A 17,619-nucleotide genomic window follows, 5' to 3' on the forward strand; every position below is an offset into this window, starting at 1 on the left:
GTTTCTTACATTTGATTTCCTGTCTCTTCCATCACATTCTGAACTCCTATCCACCACCCAACCAAAGCCAAGTTCCTAGAGTGTATACTCAGACCTAGTATATATTTTCAATTTCAGGTATTGTCTCTTTCCTCAAGAGACTACATTTCCATTCCCAAGCTCTCCGGCCATCCACTGTTTAATTGTAAGGGCCTGTTTTGTATGGACTCTGGAGACAAAATTAGGAGGTTGGAGCAACTCATTTTGTGTCTGTTAATTGCAGATATATCCAGTGATGGAGAATGAAGGCCGGACATGCCTGGCCCTCATCATTTGCAACAAATAATTTGACTATCTTTCTAATTGATATGGTTCTGAGGTTGACCTTTTGGGAATGCAAGATTTGCTTGAAAACCTTGGATACTCAGTGTGGTTGTAAAAGAGGATCTCACAAGTTCTGGTAATGGACCAGGAGAGTGGGACAAGCTTTCTTCCCTCCTAAACAGTTTTGAACTTCTTCCTTAGCAGCTGTAAGAATAAAATGCATGTTATAGAAATTATATTTGCTCCAGAATAGATTCCCTTAATTTCAGCCTCCTCCTGTGCACAATCTCATAGAAAATATTTAGAGCAGCTCTATGTAGCAATATTTCCCCCAAAATGTTGGAGCTTTCTAAAGTTCTCAATCTGGGAGGCATCTATTACTTGATAGCCTGGGTGAGACATAAGCTCTGGGCCCTGAAAGTTACTGATATCTACAGAAAAAGCTTATGAGACTTTTACAATTTCAATATCATGTGTGTAAATGTAAAACAACGTGTGTAGAAAAAAATTGCACATACACACATAAAGAAAATGTTGTGATTCTGGCCGTGCCAAAAATAATCCCAGAGGGCGTTAAACAAACCATTTTAAAATTTATTTATTTATTTTTGGCTGTGTTGAGTCTTCGTTGCTGCACGAGGGCTTTTTCCAGTTGCGGCGAGCGGGGGCCACTCTTCATCACGGTGCGCGGGCCTTTCACTATCACGGCCTCTCTCGTTGAGGAGAACGGGCTCCGGACGCGCAGGCTCAGTAGCTGTTGCTCACGGGCTTAGTCGCTCCGCGGCATGTGGTATCCTCCCGGACCAGGGCCCGAACCCGTGTCCCCTGCATCGGCAGGCAGACTCCCAACCACCGCGCCATCAGGGAAGCCCGACAAACCATTTTAAACCTAACTTTCTGCTGTTCCAAGATGAAGGAATTTGTTGTGTTTCTAATTTTTGTCAATAGAAAGTTCTCTCTATCTCTGTCTCTGCCTCTGTCTATATCTCTCTGTTTTTTAATAAAAACTTACAGGAACTCCAACATGTAAAACAGATGAAAGCAAAGTTCTCATATTGGAGACATATCATCTCACTTGACCCTCATTATACTCCATCTCCCAGTATCTTCTTAAGTGTAAGGTTCTACTGAAAACCATTGGGCTAGATGTTAAGTAAAATCTCTACTAACTTTAATACTTTACACATCTAATTTCCTGGTTTTATGTCAGAATATAATTTCTCTTACAATTCCATTCAGTCCAAATCACCTGATTCTTTACTGCCTGCTCCTTTTTGTGAACTCCACCTAGTATTTGAGTATAAACTATATAAGAAAAATTCCTCAATAGTAATTCTGGAGTATTTTTCAGGAAATGGAAACAGCGTTAAGACAGTTTGCTGCCCGCCAAGAGCACCAATCCTCAGACAGTACATTCCTTGTATTTATGTCACATGGCATCCTGGATGGAACCTGTGGGGCAGACCCAGATATTCATCATGATGATACCCTCTTCCAAATTTTCAACAGCCGTAACTGCCAGAGTCTAAGAGACAAACCCAAGGTCATCATTATGCAGGCCTGCTGAGGCAGTGAGTCTGAGTTCAGGAAACCCAGGGAGTGACTATGTACTTCTTTCTATTAGTCTAGTGTCTAGCCTTCATTTCCCCAGGGATGGGGAGAGAAACAATATTTCGGTAGGTCCAGTGCAGAAAGAAATTGTAATAATACTGTACTATTTTTCTTTTTTTTAAGAAATGATAAGTAGCCTAGAATAATGAGGAATATCCTGATTATTTGGGACTAGGTTGTCAGCATGGTCATTCTAAACGTAAGTGGGCTTTATGTGGTTCCCAGTCAGTGAGGCAGTTTTTCTAGTAGCAAGACATTTGCATTTTTAATAAATGCCATATTGAAAGGAATAATTGTAAAAGAGACTTTCTGGGTGTATGTGTGTGTGTTAATATAACATCTTTTATAAGACATGGATATCTCAGAAGGTGCTGGAGTTGTTTAGGTGACTGGCATGGGAGAAGCCTCTGCATATAGGTATGACCAGTTCTTTCGGTGTTCGATCAGGACTGATGCCATTACAAAGAGCCATGTGGAGAAAGACTTCATTGCTTTCAAATCTTCGACTCCATGTAAGTGACTTCAGGGAGAACAATTCTAGCTCTCCTATTAGTTTCTTGATCACAGGCTTAGTTATGATCATATCTTTTCACTAATATAAGAAAATTTCTTCCATAACTAGTGAGATATTTAGGTTGGAAGATATTTAATTATTGAGATTTTCATGACTGGAAACCTGTATGTATTGATACTAGAGGAAATTTTCAAAATAAACAGGACTTTGATGAAGACTCAGATTTAAAATAGTCTAAAATAGCTTATACATAAATCAAGAGGTTTTTTAGATGTAGCAATGGCACAGAAATGTATCATCTTCTCAGATTTGGTCCACCTGATGATCTACTATGAACTAAATCAGTCAACTAGTGAAACTGTAAAGCTTGCTCAACACATGCTTGCTCAACACCTGTCAGCCAGTTATTTGGATCTAGACTTAGGTTATTAGTTAACATTCAAATGCCTGACTTCATGAGAGTGCAGTCAGTGACTGAAAATCCTTCTTTGGCAGGAAAGTCTCAGTAGAAAGTAGAATTAAAATATATTCTTTATTGCTCATGGTCATACCTGTAGAAAATCTATTTAACAGTCATTTGTGATATTGTTTTATCAATGATTTAGATAACAAGGGCAGTTTTTAAAACCTAATTTATACAAGTTCTAAGTTGTTTAATGTAGTAATTTCAAATTTTAATGTGCATGGGAATCATTGAGAACCTCATTAAAACATAGATTTCTCATTCAGTATGTCTGGGGCTGGGCCTGAGATTCTTCATTTTTTAAAAGCTCCATGGTGGTGCAGTGCTGTTGGTTCATGGTTGCTTGTGACTAGGAAGGGATTAAAGGACCCTCTGAGTCTACCTGGGAAAGTAGGAAAAAGACCATGCAGGAAACACCCATTCCACAACTGGAATAGTTCTACTTCTCTTTGTTTTACATATTGGAGTTTTAATAATATTTTATTTGAAAGAAGAGTTCTGTGCTTTTAGATATTAAAGGAAGTTTAAAATATATATATATATATGTGTTTTTCTTAGATTCCATATATATGGAATCTAAGAAAAAAAATGTCATGAAGAGATTAGTGGTAGGACGGGAATAAAACACAGACCTACTAGAGCATGGACTTGAGGATATAGGGAGGGAGTAGGGTAAGCGGTGACGATGTGAGAGAGTGTCATGGACATATACACACTACCAAATGCAAATTAGATAGCTATTGGGAAGCTGCCGCATAGCACAGGGAGTTCACCTCTGTGCTTTGTGACCACCTAGAGGGGTGGGCTAGGGAGGGTGGGAGGGAGGGTGACTCAAGACGGAAGAGATATGGGAACATATGTATATGTATAACTGATTCACTTTGTTGTAAAGGAGAAACTAACACACTATTGCAAAACAGTTATACTCAAATAAAGATGTTAAAAAAATAAAAATAAAAATAAAAAATAAAAAATATAAAAAGTATATGCAGTCTGATACATACTCTAAGAGACTGTTTAATTTAATTGAGGAAATAAAGTCTAATATGAGAAATTCTTGCATTAATATTTTTATATACATAACTATGTGCAGATAATGTACTAGGTGCAGGGCATGTGATACACAGCTAAAGCAGGCATGGTCACTAAACATTACAGAATGTATGGTCAGGCGAGGGAGACAAATTAATTGGGGGACAATATCTGTTATGTTTAACAGAAATAAATAATGATTGTCAAATATGATGTGTTTTAAAGAAAAAAATTGTGTTCACATTTGAAAGATGAAGGAGTTAACCATATCAAGGGCATGAAAGAGAAACTCAAACAGACTACTTATGTCACATGGTTTTAAAATGGAGCTGAGAGGCCATTAACCAAGTGAGATTTATGCGCATCCTCACTGAAACATGAACTTTTGAGCTGGACCAAACTACAAATATGCCAAATATTCCAATAACTCTGAAAGAATACCTGCTAGTTGTTCCAGTGATGGGTTTTTGCTGAGTGATAGCCTTGGCAACCAATCATGTTCAGTCAAGTCTAGCTTTCTGCCTTGCAACACCAATCAAAATTCTTTTTTGTCTTTAACAACCTCTGATTTTGATCCTTAGTGGGACACTATTTGGATTGCTACCCAAATCTGTGTGCCCTGAATAACAATTATTTGATCCCAAATAAATGCTTTTGTTTGGTTACTGCCTCTTAACATTTTTAGGCTGACAAGGGTAAGAGAGGAATATTCCAGGCAGAAAAAATAAATAAATAAATAAATAAACACAAAAAAACACACAGTGTATGAGGAGGGCGTGAGAAAGAAAGAAAGGAGCTTAGGAAAGAGAATCAGAGAACCAGTGTGGATAAAACACAGAGCCAGGGGACAGTAACCAGAAGGAATTTGGAGAAGTACACAAGAGCCACATAATTTGAGGCCTCATGTGTTAAGGAAGGATTTGGTCTTTTGTACTAATATATTTTAATACTAATTTTACTTTATACTACTACTAATTTTACTTTATACTATTTCATTGCTTAGGTGACCTTTAAGCAATGAAATGATAAGATTTTCTTGCTTTTTTTCTCTTTAAAAATATTATTGAAATACAGTTGATTTACAATGTTATGTTAGTTTCAGATGTACAGGAAAGTGATTCTTTTTTAATTTCTCTTTCATTATAGTTATTACAAGATATTGAGTATAGTTTCCTGTGCTATGCAGTAGGTGCTTGTTGGTTATCTATTTTATATATCATAGTGTGTATATTTTAATCCCAAACTCCTAATTTATCTATCCCCCCTTTCCTCTTTTGAAGCCATAAGTTTGTTTTCTATGTCCCTGATTCTATTTCCATTTTATGAATAAGTTCATTTTTATCAGTTTTTTAGAGTCCACATATAGGTGATAGCATATATTTGTCTTTGTCTGGCTTACATCACATAGTATGATAATCTCTAGGTCCATCCACATTGTTGCAAATGTCATTATTTCATTCTTTTTAATGGCTGAATAGAATTCCATTGTGAGATATATATATATATATATATATATATATATATATATATATATATATATCACACTTTCTTTATCCATTCATCTGTCGATAGACACTTAGGTTTCTTCCATGTCTTGGCTATTGTAAATAGTGCTGCTATGAACATTGCGGTACATGCATCTTTTTGAATTATGGTTTTCTCCAGATATATGTCCAGGAGTGGGATTGCAGGATCATATGGTAGCTCTATTTTTAGTTTCTTAAGGAAACTCCATACAGTTTTCCATAGTGGCTACACCAATTTACATTCCCACCAATAATTTAGGAGGGTTCCTTTTTCTTCACACCCTCTCCAGCATTTATTATTTGTAGACATTTTGATGTAGACCATTCTGATCAGTGTGAAGTGATACCTCACTGTAGTTTTGATTTGCATTTCTCTAATAATTTGTGATGTTGAGCATCTTTTCATGTCACTTTTGGCCATCTGTGTATCTCTTTTAAGATGATCACTGTGAGGATTCTGTGGATAATGAATTACAGTACAACAATATTAGATGTAGGGAGATAGGTTAAAATGTTATAGCAGTATTACAAGACATAGGTGATAATGATATTCTTGAGATGAGGTAAATATTTGGATCCAGGAAATAATTAGTATATAAAATTTATATGGCCTAGTAGTTTAGTGAGTATTTCTGATGAACATGAAGACATGATTGAGGTGACTCAAGTTTGCAAGTGGAGAACCATGGTTCATTCATTAAAATGGGAATCCTGCCAGAAAATTTGAGATGCTTTTGGCATATTTCAAGATGAGATGAAGAGTGGAGAGTTACATAGCTGTATACTCCAGAGGAGAAAGTGTTTGAATTTTGGGAGATGCTTGCTTAAGAATGATATCTAATAATCTAAAAATGGATCAATTTATCTAGCAACAGAGAATGGAAGGAGAATGCATCCTAAAGCTAAGGTTTGATGAACTCTGGAGTTCAGAATCTGGGACAGAAATATTAGTCAGCAAATTATGCTAAGAAAGCATGGTCAGGGAATAAGAAAACTGGGAGGATGTGTTGTCAGAGTTATGAAGAAAGAATCTTTTGGAGTTACCAATATTTTCTGATGTGAATGGGAGACCAGGTAAATGTGAGGCCTAAGTCTAATTCATTAGACTTAATGAATTAGAGGTCATGGATGACCTTGGGGAAAGTCACTTGGTAAACTTGTTGTGGGAAAGAGAAGACAGAAGTGAGCAGGCTAGGAGGAAATGAAGATGTTGAGTGTAGATAAATTGGAGAAATTTAACTATAAAAAGGAAGGAGAAATAGGAAGATAGCTGCAGATAAAGTGACAAGACAATATTAGCTTTTTCTGATAAGAGAAATTTGATCACATTGCAATGGTAAAGAGAGGTAGTAATTCAAAAGATGTTAACCTAGAGTCTGTCATACAGAGTGAAATAAGTCAGATAGAGAAAAACAAATACTGTATGCTAACATATATATATATATATATATGGAATCTAAGAAAAACAAAAGGTCATGAAGAACTAAGACAGGAATAAAGACACAGACCTACTAGAGCATGGACTTGAGGATATGGAGAGGGGGAAGGGTAAGCTGTGACAAAGTGTGAGAGTGGCATGGACATATATACACTACCAAAAGTAAAATAGATAGCTAGTGGGAAGTAGCCGCATAGCACAGGGAGATCAGCTAGGTGGTTTGTGACCACATAGAGGGGTGGGATAGGGAGGGTGGGAGGGAGGGAGAAACAAGAGGGAAGAGATGTGGGAACATATGTATATGTATAACTGATTAACTTTGTTATAAAGCAGAAACTAACACACCATTGTAAAGCAATTATACTCCAATAAAGATGTTAAAAAAAAAGTTGTTCACTCAAAACAGTGAGTGCAAAACATTATAGTATTTAAACTGTATGGATGGAGAGGAGGCCCAGAGTCAAGGACTGTCAAGACCTGTCTTCTTTTATTCTATTATGTAGTAAATGCTCAAAGGATTTATGTTCTTTTCTACTACTTGCAGTCCTAGAGGCCGTAATGTTGGCCCTGCCTACTAAGAAAGTCAAAGGAATTTATAATTGAGGGTCTATGGTGGCTTCTCTGGGCCTGTTATGGAAGCATCTCAGCATTATACAGATCTGACCTCCCTCCTTCTTATGAAGCACCAAAATCAAACTGTTCGAAAGCTATGGCTCTAAGAGTCTTGTACACTTACATGGTGGCTTAATTCCCCCATTATTTTAAAAGTTTATTTTCAGGTAAAGTTTCTTGGATACTTGACACAAATGGCTCTCTCTTAATTTCCCAACTTATCTACTACTTCAATGAATATTCTTGGTGTTATCATTTGGAGGAGATTTTTCTAAAGGTAGGAATCTCCATGTCTTTTCAATTTATGTCCCAGAGAACTTTGTAGAACTGTTTGCAAACCTTTTCTGTGAATCCTGAAGCTCTTAAGTCATCTTGATGCTCCTTCCTGTACTCCAAGTTTATTTAAAGAGGAAGTTTTTGGAAGCACACTACGTAGAACCAGAGTGAGTTTTTCTGATTCTGATAGCCTTGCTTATTTAATGAGTGCTTTTGAGAGTACTATTTCATTTGTGTAGGTACTATATCCAAGGAAAAGCTAAAAAGTTCTTCTGTTTATATTGTACTATCTGACCACAGCCTTAATACAAACTATATACTATATATTCACTTCTGAGAAGAAGTCCAGAATTCCCTTTTAATTTTTTTAAAAAAGATTTATTTACTATTTTAGGTTCAACATACATTTGAGACCCCTAATATCTGACCCAGATGCCCACGATTGAAAGACTATCCATGACACGATATTTCTACCTCTTCCTTGGGAATTAAAATCAGCAAAGCATCCAGGTAAATGTATCCAAGAAGTGGATTTGGGTGGTCCCTGCTCAGAGTCTATACAAAAATTCTGGACAGAATGGAGAAAAATGACAGAGTGCTGCAGCACCGTAGTCACTGAGGCTCGTCTTATCTGCCTTTTCTTACTGGCTGCTGGTGAAGCCGTAGTTTTATTTGACTTTGGCCATTGTATAATGACTGCACATGAAATGTTAAGTCCAATGATAGCTTGCTAGAAAACATTTCAGTCCTCATTTCTCTCAAGGATCTACTCATGGAATATAAAATATTTAGTTTGATGCATGCACAAAACCAAATAATCGGACATGCTATGTAGAGCAGGTGTTTAGCTTCCTGAATTCCGAGAAGTCAGTTTTGCTGAGTCACATCCCTTCTCTGTTTGTCATGAGGGCTGCCTGGACCACAATGTCAACTGTTATTGCTGGATCGATGCTGAGACAATGAGCCCCTAGTGTAGATCTTCCCATTTGGGGATAACAGGTCCATAGCCCTTTTGTGAAGATACATCTCACAGGAGAGATGAGTTCTGTTTTTATCTTATCCCTAGGATCCCACTTACTCATGTTCTCTTCTCTTTATTTTTTCCAGGAAAATTAAGGTATTATGGTTCCTATGAATCTACTATTTTAAAAGGTCAACTTAATTAAGAATATTTTTATATAAACTTCCCAACTGCCCATTCTCCAAAAATAACAGGGTAAAATCACTCCTATACTACTGCTGTATTAATGCTTCATAAATTCTTTTAAAATTATGCTTGCTTTCTCATTTTACCATAAATATGTCATGCTCATTACAAAACAAATTTTAAGTATAGAAAAACAAAAATTTTAATGAAAAAATAATACTTGCTAACCTTTTTGGTATTTCTAGATGCAAGTCTAAATACTTCTACATTTTTTAATTGTCATATTTGTTATATGCATACAAGAAATAATGCTGATAATGATTGGCAGAGAAATGAAGATAAATGTCTCTTATTAATACTGTTACTAATTTAATAGATAAAAATAGTCAATTTCATTGGAACATATTTTTAATGTTTTTATTAGCTAGATCTTAACATGAATTATTAATTCATATTATTTTCCTATTTTGTTTCAAGTTTTTCGTGTTTTTCTTATCAACTTGTGTAAATCTTCCCTGTATTAGAAGGAAGGATTAGACCATGTTCTTATGTTATTAAATCATCGTCATACGTTAGCAAGTATTTCTTAGTTTGATGTTATATTCCGTGTATGATATTATGATATTATGTGACATGTAGAACATTGACATTTTCAGTAATGACATCCATTTATATTTTTTCTGCATTTACTTCATTTTTAAATGAAATATTGCACTATTTCATCAATTTTTTTTAGAATTGCTTTTATGATTTTTTTATCTTTCTCTAAATTATATATGTTGTTTCCTATGAATTGTGGGATACGATTATTAAGGATATTATTGATATTTTTTCAATGAATTACAAATTGTGAAAGAAATACTTGTTGATTCATGCTTCATTTTCTTACTAATTGTCTTTAATATTAATTTTGAATGTGCTCTGGGCTACTTGTTTTTGGAGAATATATAATAAAGATACTAGACATTGGTTTTTACATTAGGGAATCTTTGACTACAAGGGATTGGAATCCATTCAAACTAGCTTAAAAAAAAACAAAATAACTAAATAACAGTCTTAAAGTAAGCATACAACAGGTAATCTAATATTCCTACAAGTGGAAAACAAAAAAATAGCCATGTCTCTGGAAATCTGGTCTAGAAAATTGAAAGTCAGGAAATCATTCTCTCTGATTAGCCCCTGCAATGTAGCATGAGTCTTTCTTTTAAATCTTGCATCTATAAAAATCTATAATTTTTAATAAATTAGCTAACTTCTCTGACACAATTTTCCAAGTATGAAGTGGGTACACTAACACTTGACTCATATAGAGTAGGTACAATATTATGTGTATGAAGTGCTTCCCTGTTACACTGCTTGTCACATAGTAGGCAATTTTGATAGTAGAAGTCATTACTGTTACATGTGCTGATTTATCTTTCAGGGCTATGCCACATCACACTGTTAATTACTGTTGTTTTATAGTCTTCTTTAGTTCTCCTTGTTCACAATCTTCTTATTCTTGTATTGTACATGTTTTCAGATGAATTTTAGAAAGATATTATAAGTTTTCTGACAACTAAAAGGGTTTTTTTTTTTTTTTTTTTTTGCGGGCCTCTCACTGTTGTGGCCTCTCCCGTTGCGGGGCACAGGCTCCGGACGCACAGGCCTAGCGGCCATGGCTCACGGGCTTAGCCGCTCCGCGGCATGTGGGATCTTCCCGGGCCAGGGCACGAACCCGTGTCTCCTGCATCGGCAGGCGGACTCTCAACCACTGCGCCACCAGGGAAGCCCCCTAAAAGGGGGTTTTAATGGAATTTAAATAAGTACATCCTTAGGACTATGTTTTATGTAATCATTAAGCCACATATTATATTTTTATCTTTAAGCAAAAGTTTAGATTTTCCTTCACATAACTTCCTCAAATTTTTGGATAAAGATATTCCTGAACAGATTGTATTTTCTTACTGTTTTGAATGAAAATACTTTCCTCTATAGTTTCCAAATGGTTATTGCTGTGAGTGTTAAGAAAAGAAAATGACAGGCACTGTTCATTCTTAATTATATATAAATTTAATTCAGCAGCCATATTGAACATTCATTGTTGTAGAGAATCTTTCACTTAGTTTTTCTTTTGAAAATTCTACATATAAAATTTTGTTATCTGCAAATCATAAACTTGTCTTTCCCTTGCCACTATTCACAGCTTTTATTTCATATTCATGAGATTTTATATTTATCACATACCTCTAGATAAAATAAACATTAAAATAGTGATAGTGAGTATTCTTAATTATTATTTTAGTGGAAATGCCTCCAGTGTTTCATCAGTAAGGATAGTTTTACTTCTGTTGATTTAAGCAAGATTTTTTGATAATAAAGTGTATATTTACATTGTTATTTTCATACGGTTTTTCTCCCTCTAAGAGATGAATGTTATTTGGGCCCTTATGTAGACTAGAGCAAAGACAAAGAAAATATGATCTTTCTATTTGAACTACTGATAGAGTATATTAATAGGTGTTCTGATATCAATCAATGATTATATTACTGAGATAAAATTTTTGTCAAGAAAAAAGAAGAGATGAAAAAGCACATGCCCAATCCCTTTCAGAGGAGCTTTTCTTCCAATAAGCAATTAACCATAACTTAGTCAAAAAGCAAATCATAGCTCCAATGGAAGCTGAGAAATTGTTCATTGCATGTTGCTACATGCCTAACCAAAAAAATTGGAGTTTCTACTAGGAAAGGAAAAAGAAAAATATATTTGGTCTCAGCAGTGTCTCTAACATACATTGTTTCCATAGTCAATGGCTACCTAATATCCCATTTAATGGATATATTAGAATGTATATTACTTATTTAGGTAATCTCTAAATTTATTATCTTAAGCAATTTTAAAATTTAAAAGATCCTTATAAATATGTCTCTAAGTTTATCTCTGATAATATTATTAGCATAAACTCTCAAAACCAAAATGACAGGGTCAAAAGCATTAAAATTTTAAAATACTATATAAGGTATTATTCAAAAAATTGTCCACATGTGCCCTCTCCATGAGCCAAAAGTGATATAGTCTCTTTTTCTATATTTTCATCAACACCATGCATGATCAATCTCCTTAATTTTTCAGGTTAAAAACAAAATCACTTTAAGTTTTATGTATTTGATTTATAAATTGATTAAGCATCCTTTCCCACACTTACTGGTTACTGTATACTATTTAAATGTTAGCTGGTGCCTCCTCTTGCCCACAAGTTCTATATAGGGTTGTCTTAAACTTATAGGAACTGGCACCTAGGCTACCTCAGTGGCTTCAACCCTTCCAGGGCTTGTCCTTCTAACTAAAACCACATTCTTACTTCAGAATTTGCTAAAACCCCTGGCTGGAACAATAACCCCTCCCTTCCCCATATCTATAAGACTTGCTACAGCCCTTCTTTGGATGTCTGCTACGTTACCTAACTTTATCAGTGAAGCTTTCCTTCACCACTCTAAATAACACAGTATGCCCTTTCCTGCTTCTGATACTCCCTACATCCTTACCCTGCTTCATTATTTGTTTCACAGTACTTATTACCTTATGACACACCATATAATTATGTTTTGACTATTTATATGTCCATCTCATTTCATGCGACTATAAGCTCCATGAGGTCAGTGACTTTGTTATTGTATTCACAGAGTGTAAAATAGTGTCTGGCACAGAGAAGACACCAATTTTTGACTAGGTGAATGAGTACATCTAGAAAACATTTTGCCATTTAACTAGAGAGATAAAATATGTAATACAATTTGCAAATAGCTTTGCAATACAGACTTTTTTTCAATGCAAAACTTAGGCTTTGTTTTAGTTGAGGATTTTTATTTCTTATTTTATTAAAACTAAGCTATTTTTTCTAGATTCTTCTTGAGAACATCTACTATTTATGTGCTAGAAATTCATAATACATTCTTTTCTTCACAACCAAATATTTTTCATTCTATAAATACTGTTTATGTGATTGTTCTCTGCATAATTCTATAGTGACCATTGGAGATACAACAATGAAAAAGGTAGACAGTTTTGCTACTTATATAGAGTTTATTTAACATAAATTTCTAAAACACACTGTTATCAAATGAATGTTTGTGTCCCCCCCAAAAAAATTCATATGTTGAAATCCTAATGCTCAATGTGATAGTATTAGAAAGTGAGGGCTTTGGGAGATACTTAGGTCATGAAGGTGGAACCCTCGTGAATGAGATTAGTGCCCATATAAAAGTGGCTCCAGAGAGATTCCTAGCTCCTTTCCTCTTGTGAACATATGAGGGGAAATCTATGACTAGAAGAGGGACTTCACCTGACCTTGCTGGCACCCTGATCTCAGACTTGGAGCCTCCGGAACTGTATGCAGTACATTTCTTCTGTTTATAGGTCACTAGTCTGTGGTATTTTGTTACAGCAGCCCAAATGTTAAAATGAATATCATGTTCTGAAAACTGAACTAAGAATCTCAGTCCAATTCTGTTCTTTCCAAAATTGTTATGTTGATGGCTGGCATTTCCATCCCCAAACTTGCCCTTTCCAGAATCCTAGCTTTGTAAGTTAGCTCCTTCTTTTTCCTCATTTGACATAAAATCAATCACCAAACCTGCCAGCTTTACTTTGGCATTTCCAAATCTGCTTTGTTCTCCCCATAATCACTCTCACCTGTCAGGTCAAACCCCCTTTATTTCTCATCTGAAGTAGTACATAGACTCATCACTTGTCAACATACATTCACATTTGTCTTCCTCTAATACACTAGACTATCATTGGTTAGATTGCTCTGAAATGAATGTCATTCATCATTCACCAATTTATTAGTTCCCTATTTTTTCAGAGTAAGATACAAACATATTCTCATAACTCACAAACTGTTGTGTCCTTACTTCCTCCAACATTTCCTCTTCTATTTTGAATCCCAGCTATGCTGAAATACTTGCAAGTCTCCATGTTTTATGTGCCTCTGCATGCTCTATATGCCTTTCTGTGTACTAATCTTGCTTCCCTGGAACAACCACATACTCCAGTCCTAGAACCTTTTATCTGCTAATCTCTGATTATTCCTCATGATAGTAGTAACAGTAATAACAACAAAAATAGTGACAAAAACAGTGACAACATGAGTAAACATGAGAAAAGTATTCATTTTAAATGTTTTTATTTATACTACTAGCTTCACAAAACACTTTATAAATATTTTCTTATTGAAGGTTCAGTTCCTCAGTTCTTTGATATTTTTCTCCTAGCTCTTGGGTACTCCTCCAACATGTTTTCACATGTTCTTGAGGGGCACTATTTATCAGGCACAGTCCACACAGGACAACAAAAGATACTACTGTATAGAGATAAAGAGGTGAAACTTAATACACGGATATATTAATTTGGTATTCAAACACTGAAAAAGGAAAAAAAAAAGGAATATTGAGGAAACACTAAGGTGATATCTGCCGGAAGCATTTACCAATCAATCCTAGGGTAGAGGGAATTCAAAAGAAGTAATTGGGGTTATCAAAACCTAAGTTATTGAGAGGGCAGGACCTTCAAAATTAGTACTCAGACCTCTGAGGAAGGGCACAATGGAGTAGCTTTGGTTTTTTAAATGCTGATCATGGAAATTCCATGAAGTAGACTCTAGACCTCTGAGGAAAAGGCTCTACCCACTTTTGATTTGAGTTCTCTCAAGGGGATGGGATGAAGCTGCTTCTAGGAGTGTTGCAATAAGCCCAGATCTGAAACTAATTACCACTTCAGGAGTAAAGGGTCATTGCTTTGTCAATGTTGACAGGAATAGATAAACAAATTATTTCTTCTTTTATCCTTATGCTTTCTTATCTCTGTCTTTACCCCTTATTGGTAGAGCCTAACTGGACGCTAGCTGATCAACGAAAAATTGTTTGCAGAATTACAGCCACAACATCATGAAGGAGAATATGGAAGGGTGAATTTGAAATTAATAAAGAATAGTTTAATGACTGGTATAGTGCCAGGCATTGTGTTCTGTAGGTTGTCAAGGTCATTCTGCTCTTCTTTTCTTAGTGCTATATTAGTATTACCACAAAATTCAGGTTGTTCATAACTGTATCATTCAGGATTCAGTCAGAGAAGCAGAACTACCTGGAAGCTGGTAAAATGGTCTGCGTAAAGCTGATGCCTGTGTCTATGACTGGGGCCTAACGTTCACTGGGAAACAAAGAGGTGAGCGAAGGTGGACTTGAAGTGAAGGAAGCAACTCAGCTGAAACCTACGAGGATTACATAGAAACCAAGATAAAAGTCATCAGTCTCTCACTGTCTCCAAGCCTCCAACTTCAGAGATGGCTGTGTCCTTCAGGACTCACATCTGTATTTAAACATTGATCAGACCCAAGAGATGAGAAAGCTGAAGGAGGAAATCAGACTGGACCTGGAAGAGTTGTGGGCCTGGCTGTTTTTCCAAGCTAAGCATGTAGGTGGTAATGCTGCAAATTGTCTCATGTCCTTCACTGACCTTCCATATTTAAAGAAAACATGGTGCTGTTTCACTGACATTCCCAATCTCATGAAAGTATCTCTTGTGGCTGAATCTAACTGAACTGCAGGGAAGAAAATTATGAGAAACCTAGTTCCAGCTTAATAAGTTGACATAATACAAAACTAAAAAGTAATCTGCATTTGGTACCCTATAAACATGTATGTATATATGCTCATAATATTGATTCACTGATTCTCTCTTCCCTTCTACATTCTCTTCCTAAATGATATTTTTCAATTTAATGGTATTTAACATTATCTATCAATATATTTTAAAATATTCTCACTGTATATAATTGATAATTTTGTCTTCTAAATTTCACATTAGTATTTAACTAATTACAAACTAGATATCTCCCTTGGAGCATAATTCCAAAATTGAATTTGTGTTAATTACTCACCTGTACAGTCCCCAACTTACTTCTTTTCCACTCTTCTCACACTTTTTTATCTAGTGATACATGTATAGATACAGAAACTTGGGAGTTTCTTTGATATCATTCTCTTCTGAAAACCCCACTTAAATTTGGTCACCTAGATATACAGATTCCCTCTCTGTTTCATCAATTTCTCAACATCCTATACTTTCAGTCCAGGCTGAGACACCATCATCTCTCACCTGAACTACTGCAAGTGTGCCTTAATGTCATTAAAACACGCAAATTCTCCTTTTTTTGTTGGGGATATATTGGGGAATAGGAAGAAAAGATTTTGTGATTATGATAGTCATCAAATTAAATGGCTCAGCCAATGGCATTCTGTAATGAGCATTTTCTGTACTGTTGAGAATATTCAATTCTACTCTGGAAAAAAAGAAAACAACAAGGTGGATGGAACTCATAAGAAATGTTAAGCATAAATAGTAATATGCTACAAAGTAAGCATATGAGATATAAGTAAAACTCATAGGATTGGTTTATGTATAATGAATAAACAGTAACTCTTGGAATGCAGGCAGAATTCATATGATTTAGTAAGTATAGATAGTAAGTAAGACTGACAAAGACAGAATAAATATAAAATATAATGAAACAAAAATATGCTGTTTAAAGATACAAAGGGATGAAAGACCAACTTTGTGATCATGCAACCTCTAGACTAGGACTTGATCATATATGAATTTAACACCATTTGTTGACAATCCAATAGAGTCCCATTCTGGTCATACAAGTGTTCTACCCAAGGAAAGCAAATAAGACCAAGGGCTGTTAAACAAGCTAATTGGCAGGTACTCTTGCATCAAGTACAATTCCCCTGCAACTCTGACAGAACAGGTATGTGTCATTGGCTCAAGATATCTCCCTCTGTTACTCTTCCTTGATCTAACCTCAACTCTAGTCCTCATCACCAAAACTTCAGCTGCAAAGGTTGATATTGCAAGAGAGAAGAAGGATTTATGAACATTGGGAACATCTGGACTCAGGGAGAGTGGTCCTTTTAACCAGCTTGCATCTATCTAACTGTGTTAATTTATCCTATTTCATTCTCCTTCCTTCTTGCTCAGTGTTTTAATTGACTTGATAAGCCACGTTTTCATTTTTACTTAGTCTGAAAGACTTTCTGTTTCAAATTATGGGACAGCTTCTCGATTAGTATATTGAAGACTACCACTTCATTAACATAATTTCCTACATAATACTTCTCAGCTAATGCTGTGGGCTTTTGTGTTGAAAGAAGACTTGCAAAGGAGGCAAATGCTTCTGAGAACAATAATGCCAAAACTATTACTTTTCAATTCAGATCAAAATCAAGGTAATAGGATAAATTTACATTCTTTAGTGAGACTAAACCATGTACTCTTTAGAGGATATTTAATATGCTTAAAACTCTGTGTTTTCCTTTGAGTAATTTGGGAAAAATTTATCATTAACATTTACTGGTGGAGAGAATGATGAAGATTATCTATCTCAAGGGAATGGAGCCCTTGGCTTTTATCAGAGTTAGCCAACCTTAGGCTGAAGAAGCCTCCATTAGCATCAGTCCAATATATGAGGCGCCAGACTTTGAAAGATCCAAAAAAGAAAAGGGAGTCTAGGATCCTTTGAGAGTTTAAGGAAGACAAATAGGAGAAATGTTTTCATTAAAGTTGGTCTTTAAAATAAGATATGGATTTTGAAGATAAGGAGAAATTATATATGTGAAACTTACATAGAATACACATAGTTTCCCTAAACTAGTGTG

General features: G+C 35.4%; 1 pseudogene; it reads left to right on the forward strand.

Annotated features, from left to right (window-relative positions):
• The window catches only part of LOC131760315 (caspase-12-like), a 38,790-nt pseudogene extending 23,659 nt beyond the window's left edge, over positions 1 to 15,131 (forward strand).
• The last annotated feature ends 2,488 nt before the right edge of the window (positions 15,132 to 17,619 follow it).

This window comes from Kogia breviceps, chromosome 7, assembly GCF_026419965.1.
Source record: "Kogia breviceps isolate mKogBre1 chromosome 7, mKogBre1 haplotype 1, whole genome shotgun sequence".
NCBI lineage: Eukaryota > Metazoa > Chordata > Mammalia > Artiodactyla > Physeteridae > Kogia > Kogia breviceps.